This window comes from Saccostrea cucullata, unplaced genomic scaffold (assembly GCF_032062105.1).
Source record: "Saccostrea cucullata isolate Sc308-1 unplaced genomic scaffold, CSIRO_AGI_Scuc_v1 ctg16758, whole genome shotgun sequence".
Taxonomy (NCBI): domain Eukaryota; kingdom Metazoa; phylum Mollusca; class Bivalvia; order Ostreida; family Ostreidae; genus Saccostrea; species Saccostrea cuccullata.
This window is the reverse complement of record NW_026940567.1, coordinates 2,892-9,877: the sequence shown is the minus strand read 5'-3', so window position 1 is coordinate 9,877 and position 6,986 is coordinate 2,892. Positions and strand designations below refer to the sequence as shown.

Here is a 6,986-nt window from a genome sequence, read left to right as displayed (position 1 = left end):
TCTACCCACTTTGTAGATTTAATCTATATACGTATACCAAAGGCTCTCAGTCGACTCGGCTTTCTTAGGAGGTTACTATCAGTACATATTGTATTCAGCGCTACGCGCTCATAATTTTGTCAGTGACGCACATACTCAATCTCCCATGCAGAGTTGTCGTTCGGTTCTCTCTCAAACACCTCCGCAATTGGTTCACGTCAAGATATTTAAAATAACGTATGAAACCTGATATTTGCAGGATTTTTTCAAATCAAAATAATAGTTCTGGGTTTATTTAGTAAATATCTACCTCAAAACTCAGACATAACCATAGACATTGAATTATAATGAATTAAAACAAACGCACTATTTCTCGTGTTTAACACTGTGATATACGCGAGCCAACAACAGATGTGAATGACCTATGAGCCGAGGGTAGAGAGTGGTACATACTAGCAAAATGTCTGCACTACCTGTTCGTAGCTTTATGGATGGCGCCAACACGAAGTGGCGTCATGGATATCAACCGAACTATGATGTCGTTAATGAGAAATTTATGGCAGAAAAAACAATGAATCATAAAGATGGATCTTTAGAACAAGTTGTTGAAAATTTGGTGAAAACTTGGGAAATGGAAAGTTCGCATAAGATGGATGCCGCGGTATGTATAGTGAATTTAAAAAGTATTAAAAATAGATTTCAATTTAAAAAAAAATGATATTATAGAATTTGTGTTTAGATAATTTATTCTTAACTTGTACGTAACTCATGAGATATGAAACTCGAACTTTTACACATGAATAGCATAAAAGTATATCTTTAGAAATCTAAGAGTCAGGCTCACGGATTAATGCTATTTGACCTAAAAACTTCAAGAACAGCCAAACCCCTTAAATAAAAATCATTTTAAAGAAGCATTAACTTTGCCAATACAGATATCTTCCTAAACTGTCGGTTAATTAAGGTTAGCTAAATATCGAACTTTTATCTTTAAAAGACATTAAGACTCAATTACAAGGAAACACAAAAATTTATATGGATTGCATCATAATATATGACAAATGCACAATCATTACAAAAACTGCGTTGAAATGCCATTTAGAAAAAAATGTTTCTGATCATTAATAATGTTTAAATGTCATTGACTGAATACGTTTACTGCTGAGATACAGAGTAACATAACGGTGTTAGCTGTAGTATCACCTATCATATTCTCAGACTGACTGCTTATAGCAAAAGAAACTGATGGAATACTAGGCCGTCAAATGGTAATTAGACATAATTATGAAGTGTAAGATTTCGTCAAATTGTAAGAAAGACAGCCTCCTCGAAAGGACATAAACAATCGATATGCTATTAATACAATTCACCTTTTATGATTATCTGTTGTCAATTAAGTGTAATAAATCAAATACTTGGGTATATGCAATATATTTGAACGTCGAAGAGATCAAAACCACTCGTCATTCTGTCTGTCAGTTACAAAACAACTTGTCTTCAGTTACGTCATTTCGAGCATGGTTTACAATACATGTATGCTTGTATGCAGGCTGCAAAAAGGCGACCCGTGCTTTGTTCAAAGTATTGTTATCACTGTTGATTCTAAATATAAAAACTATTCTCCAAATGCGGGGCCCGAGCACTTGTTTTGCTCGATGTCAAATTGCTAAAATTGTTATCTTATAATCTAGTACTGTATTATCGTCATGATGGTATGACGTCATAATCTACTTTTTTTTCCTTTTTAACGCTTTGGTTTTCAGATCTACATAGTATTTTCAAATCTTTTATATTTTAGCTAGATTTTATGTGCATTTGACAGCTTCTATACTTCTTGTTCAGATTTTTTTTTTAATAAAAGATTTTATTTCAAATACATGCATAGTTTCATATTTGAGGCATCACCTCCGCAGAGGCCTCATATATACCTCTCCTGGGTGCCAGGGGCTCCCTGGATCGGTAACAAATTTTATACATGTATAATAGGTAAATCAAGAAATAATTTTGTTAAATAAATATATCAGGCATAAACTTATATAATATTGTGTATGATTTTAGTAGAAAATAGCTCTATTATAAATATAGTTGGTAACAATGACATCATGATTATACAATTCAATAGACGATAATTAGCTGCTTCAAAAATATGCAACAGTGACACCATGCATATGTTTATAAAAGCCAATATAAGGTTATAGTAGAATATAAATAAATTTTACAAACACAATAGTTGACAGTAACATCATGCGGCAGGACTTGCTTTTACAGTTCACCTTCACAGTCCATTTTGTCCTGCCACATGGATGTACATGCAGAGGGCCAGCTCACCCTCTAGTACATATAAAATTGATACAATTAATATACATATTATTAAAAGTTTTGTCACAACAGTTCAGGAATTTTAAAATCTGAATTTATACATTTTGTCTTTTTAATAGTAAAATACAATTGCATCAGCGCGTTTTTTTAAAAGCGACACACTCCTTCATATGTAATCTGGTCTTTAACAATTCTACATTTCATTTTATATTTGTAAATCTTACACGCCAAGAATGACAATGTATTATCTAAAATAAAAGGGTATTAGTTGTTGAAAATAATAAAGCCTATAACAATCATTTTCTATGTTATATCTATCTTTATTGGTTGAGAAATTTTACTCCAGTTTGGCTTTCCAAGTCACATTCGAAAATCAAATGTTTGATATTTTCTTGTGTATCGCAGAAATCACAGTTACCACTGTTGTTTTTATCCCACTTACTAACGGATATATTTGTAGTCAACAGATTATGTAGTAGCTTATAACTAAATTCTGATACAGATTTATCAAATATGAGCAAACTTTATTTTCATAGATAGTATCGAAATGACTCTTATCTATTTGGAATTCTCTACACCAGATATTTTCCATGATTGGCTTGTCCGATTTGTAAACTTTTAAATCGCAATTATAAACCCTGTAGCGCTGCGACAGACCGCTCCAAGCTGGTAAGCACTAGCTTGTTTGTCGAAGTATGTCCTTTTTATATTTTGTTGTTAGTTTTGTCGTTGTTACAACGCTCACCAAAAATGTAGTCAAAAGAACTGTTAATTCCAGTGGTTTACGTTCGCATTGGAATTATTGCAGAACATGTTTACACAGATTTGCGATGATAAGAAATCCAACATTCTTACAAAGAATTCTTTGATATTGAGAACCTATCGTCGTATTTTGAAGATAACGATATACAAATGTAACTTTAACATACATGTATTTATTACTGGTTCTAATTTGATTCGTACGCCCTAATGGTTATGGTGCACGTTTTTTTTTATGTTCGCAGGGGCGTATTTTCAATATCGATTGCGTAAGCAAGTCATTTGAGATTTGTACTCTGCTGTGTACGTTTCGGGTTCATAAAATTCCCTGTCACCCACTAAAATTGGAACATGTTTTAAGTTTGTGTTCTATTTGGCAATTACTGTAATATACATGAAGTTGACATGCAGGTGATGTGGTGACGTCATTTCATGGGCTTATAAGGTTTAAAGACGTTTGATGTTGGTACATTGTGCAGGATACCAAAATGACGTGGCAAGGCAGGGGAGAAGATTGATATGCTTTGAATTGAATTGTTACAATATGTACAAAGTTGTTCGATAATACACTGCACTTCACGGATCGTTCCTAAAACGTCTGTTTGTTTTTGTATAAAGTGATAAGTTTGTAAATAATTGAATTTCGATTGAGTGCACTGAATTAAAAAAGTAATTTTTTTTTAAAAAACAGTTCGAAATCATTACACGATTACGTGAAATATTTATTTCGAAGTCCTTTAAAATCTAGGACTTGTCGTTTTTTTAATGAAATGTAACGGTTGTGGTAAACATGTAACCGTTTGAATGCGTTGGTCACTAAACTTAAAACATGTAATTAGGAATTAAAAGAGGATGGTGATCGAAAAATGTCATTGGATGTTTTAAAGGAATGAATGTCGATACAAACTGAAACCAAGGGAAACAGAAATCCACAACAATCTGAAGCATCTGAATCAATCTTAAATCTATAATTAGTCAATCAGCAAAAATATACACATTCAAATGCCTAAATATAATTGCGGAAACATGTCCTATTCAATGATAAAACTGAAGTCAAAGTTGAGTATGTTCATCGTAAAGCGTGCTATTACTAAACCAAAAGAACAATAAAATCTTGTCTGTCATTAGTCATTTTTCTTTAATATTATTCAGAGTAAAGTTTTTCTATTATTTTAAGTGTATATCGCAATGACATTCATACATGTAGCCCTTTTAGTAAGCATTCTAGCTTTAATTAAGTTTTTTTTTTTACATTCTTTATTGGGGCGGTATATCCCGAGTGATCCTTATTCGTATTTAAATTTTCCACATGTTCTTACATTTGTTTTACATTTAACTTGTACGATTCAGACAAAATAATCAAAGTGCAGTATTTATAAGGTTTGTTATTGACATTTGCCATTTAGGATTGGAAAAGCGTAGACAAAGAAGTTTTCACCACTCTTTAAACGGAGGAAAGAAGTTTAACCTAGATGACAACATTAGTATTGGCAACTACAACATGTTAATGTGTGAAAGTCCTCTGTACAGTCCCGTAAAAGGCCCAACCAATCATCACATGACTTGTTCCGGAACGTGTTTAAGACTGGATTTGCCGGGGAAGTGCTGCAAGTGTTCTCTGGTGAGTCAAATGAAAAATTGACACTAACAAACTGTTAGAATCTCATATGTCCATAAAACAAAATACAAATTTTAAAGCCGAGCAAACAAGGACGTCTAAAGTAAGAGGTGGGAACTAATTTAAAGTAAAACATATACGCCTGTAGAGAGAGCTATTGGTCGCGGGTTCGACCACCACGGCGTCCCAAAAATCACGTAAATGGTACGTGTGTCTCTCTTAAGTTTGCTAAGCTTGCTAAATTGCAGAAATATATTTTTCTACAAAATTGTAGTAATTATATAAAGTTGTTTTGTAATTGATCTAAAACATGTACAAAAAAACCTTTTACTTATTATATTAGTGTATGTTACTGTTTGTCCCTCTTTACATCCGTTTGCCATACTTTTTAAAATACTTCTTTGTCGGTCGCCGAGGTTTAGAAACGTAAAAAATTTTTTTTTTCTCTTTGAAACGTAAATGCCTGCCAATATAAACAAGCTACCGGTAGAAGCTCGTAAACCATGTGATCGCACATATTTAGATATTCAAAGAATAATCCTAAATTCCTGTTTGTTTACAAATAATTTTACCATTTTACCTTTTTAATCCTATTTTTTGGCCTACCATTTGTGATTTTAAGAGATAATAAGAAAGAAGTCATAACAAACATGTCCCGACTATAGAAAGTTAATTGCTTTTAACCTTTTAACATTAACATCGCTTTTTAAAAGTGTAGAAAAACCACACGTCTAACAAGGTGAAGTTACAGTACATCAGTTACAGTTCACCTGTTTCACACGGTCTTGGTTTAAACATTATGTAGGATTTGTCTCAAAATAAGGTCACCCTGAATTTTTATGCATATTTTGTTTGAGAAAAATGGTCACTGTCGGGAATTCAACTGACATTTTGTTAAAAGGGGAAATGTTACACTAAGTGTAAACTTGAAATCAAGTATTGTTTTAATACTAGTTGTAGTTGCATGGGGAAAAATTTCTTTTGTGCAGCCCCGATTTTTGTAATGAACATTACGTATTTTCTACACTACTATGTATACTGACTTGTGTTCTTTTATATTACCCATTTTATAAAACGATATGTGTACATGTAGAATGTTTACATGCAGTATGCATTTAAAATGCTGTCTTTATAGATTGGGTTGGAACTATTTCATAATAATAGTTTTTTTTATCAAGTTTAACTGAATGAAACGGAAGGCAAAAATTACTTTGTTGCAAAGTAAGATTAACAACTTTTCTATTTCAGGACCGCCTTTGGTCTCGTTTACATGGAGACACTGGGGAACGTTTGAAGGGGATATAAAGGTACTAAAGCTACAGGGGAGACAATCGAGATGTACGGCAACTGTGTGGTCAAGGTCAACGACGAAATGAAAATCCAGTCTATTGATGTATATTATGATCCAAACCCTTTCTTGATGAAACTGACCAACTGGAAATCTGGAGATGGCTGTCCAATGGCTAAATAAAGGATAGATGGACAGTTAGATTGTTTTTACGCTTTCTGTTATGCTATCACATATGGCATTGCAAACCTATAATTACAACCCTTGCATTTATATGCTAACAACACGAAACCGAAGGGGCAAAATTTGTGCGCAGTTTTCTATCAGTCTGTAAACAGATGTAATGTAAAGCAGAAAATAGTACCACGATGTCGTCGTTGATATCTAGGTTAGTAAGATCAATAGGTAAATATAGTCATTTATGGTGGCATTTTTTTTATTGAATATAATAAAACCATTTGAAATATAACTTGTTTGAATCCATATTTGTAATGCTTAATGTGCAGTATCGGGGCTACTCTTTGGTCCGTCACAAAAAGTAAAAAAAACTTTACAAACAACGAAGCAAGCAAGTTCAACTTTTGTCCAACTGTGGTTGCAAAACATTTGCCTTTTACATTCTACTATATATATAGATTTGGGTTTAGGATTTCCTTTAAATAATTCTACAGAGGCTCTTTATAAGCAGACGGTTTTAAATAACTCAGTGTAAGCCAATGTTTATTGCAGTGTGGATATGATTTATATTGTACCTTTATATTTTGTAGTCAAAAGTAGGACATATATGTCTATTAAACAATACATGTACAAACTATATTCTTGTTGTCAAAATAAACTACTGTTTTCTTATTTATTACAAGATCTTTTTGTTGACTTACATATAAAAAGGCAAGAAGATCTAAGTAGAAATTATAAGGACGCCAAAAATGGCATGTATGACTGAAGCTGCGTGCGCTAAACAATACCTCTTGACTAATAAACATTTTAATTTATTAAACAAGCTTACCAGGTGTTAGAGACATC

The 6,986-nt window shown here is 32.7% G+C and overlaps 1 pseudogene; it reads left to right on the top strand.

Annotated features, from left to right (window-relative positions):
• The first annotated feature begins 269 nt into the window (after positions 1 to 269).
• On the top strand, positions 270 to 6,433 carry LOC134255621 (uncharacterized; annotated as a pseudogene).
• The last annotated feature ends 553 nt before the right edge of the window (positions 6,434 to 6,986 follow it).